Below are 1819 nucleotides of genomic sequence, written 5' to 3'. Positions count from 1 at the left end.
AGGGCAGCCGGGGGGGGGGGGGGCGCAAGGCCGTAGCGACTCTGACAGACAGGCGAACGCGTGGCTTTAAGCTTAACCCTAAGATTAAAGGTCGCCTATTTTAAGCTCTGTCGATAATGACTTCGTGCCCCTGTGACGTTCGCCTCGAAATTGCTAGACCCGACCTTGCAAGTCCTCCAGACCTGGCTAGCTCCACAGACCCGACAGCCTTGCAGACCAAGCTAGCCCTCCAGACCTTAATAGCGCTCCAGACCTTGCTAGTCCTTCAGATCTGACAAGAGCCAATACTTTGTTTGCCTTCCTGACCTTACTAGCCCTCCATACCTGAGGAGAAATGTTTCCTTGCTAGCATCTTGCTAGCTCCCAGACCTTTCCGGCCTTCCTTACTTTACTAGCCCGCCAGGCCTTGTTAGCCCTCTTGACCTTGCTTGAACATCCACATTTTACTAACTTCCCTGACCTTGTTAGCCCTCTTGATCTTGCCTGGGCCTCTACCCATTATTAAAGCTCGCTCTAATCATGTCTTTACTAGCCTCCGTGGCCCCTTCTGGCGGCGCGAGGGTATGCTGAGTCAAGCGAGAACGTTCCGTGGGCAGGCGCCGTCCTTTTCCCACAGCTGGAGGGATGAAACCCTTTACAGGAGGGGTTTACTTCACAGTTTGTAGAGTTTCTTTCTGGGTATAGTCCCCGTAATGCATGGGACCCCTTTGTATAGCTCTGCCTTTAACGCTCGGGTTCTTTCGCACAGCTGTTCCCCTAATGAAGGGTGATCTTTACACAGCTGTTACCTTAGTACACGTGGTCCCTTTGAAAAGCTGTTCCCGAAATGCAGTATCCCTCCTTACAGCTGTACCTTCAAAGAACGGGATTCCCTTGCACAGCTGTGCCCTCAGCGTAGGAGGCCCTTTGCACGGTTCTACTTGCACTGCATGTGGTCCCTTTGCCAGCTGTACCCTTGCTGTATAGGGTCCCTTTGAACAGCTGTAGCCTTGCTGTAATGGGTCCCTTTGAACAGCTTTGCCCTTGCTATATAGGGTCCCTTTGAACAGCTGTGACCTTCCTGTTGTGGGTCCCTTTGAACAGCCGTGCCCTTGCTACATATAGTCCCTTTGAACAGCTGTGCCCTTGTATATAGGGGTCCCTTGAACAGCTGTGCCCTTGCTGCATGGGGGCCCTTTGCACAGTTGTGCACTTGCTCTTCAGGGTATAGGGTAGCTCTGTCATTAGTGTGGGGACCACTACCGCAGCTCTGCCCTCGGCGTATGGGGTCCCCTTGCACAATTCTGGCCGGGGTTCCTTTGCACAGCTCTGCCCTCAGCTGCCTGAGCACTTGGTCCCCGGCCACGTGGCTGCCTGGCAGGCACGCGGTGCGTCATTACCGACAGCCCTTCCGTGCGGAGCCGTCATGAGCCCTGGAGCAACTCATGGCATAATGAGGATCCCGGCCTGAAAGTAATGTGACTTCCTAGCAAATTTAGAATCAACTGCTATTGTTTGACGCCGGCATTCCGGAGCGGGTCCGTCTCGGCCGGGCGGGAGACGCATTCCTACTGCATTGCTCGCTCCCGGGGCACTGGCTCACTTAATCGCGAGAAAGAAATGCCACGCGCGAAATGACATCCATTGCATTAGAGTTATTTCGACACTCCTCTTCGCCTTTATGTAATATTTAGTCATTGCAATTATGGGAAAAGGGAAATCCGATCAAATGTTTGTTTGCCCCACTCAAGATCTGGCTCCCCCTCCCACAGGGCCACAATTCTGAACTTTTTTTTCTTACTTATTTACGCACGTATAGGTCTGGTTATAGGGCGGGAGG

Source organism: Penaeus monodon, chromosome 28 (assembly GCF_015228065.2).
Source record: "Penaeus monodon isolate SGIC_2016 chromosome 28, NSTDA_Pmon_1, whole genome shotgun sequence".
NCBI lineage: Eukaryota > Metazoa > Arthropoda > Malacostraca > Decapoda > Penaeidae > Penaeus > Penaeus monodon.
The sequence above is the reverse complement of the archived record's forward strand: the minus strand, read 5'-3'. Positions refer to the sequence as shown.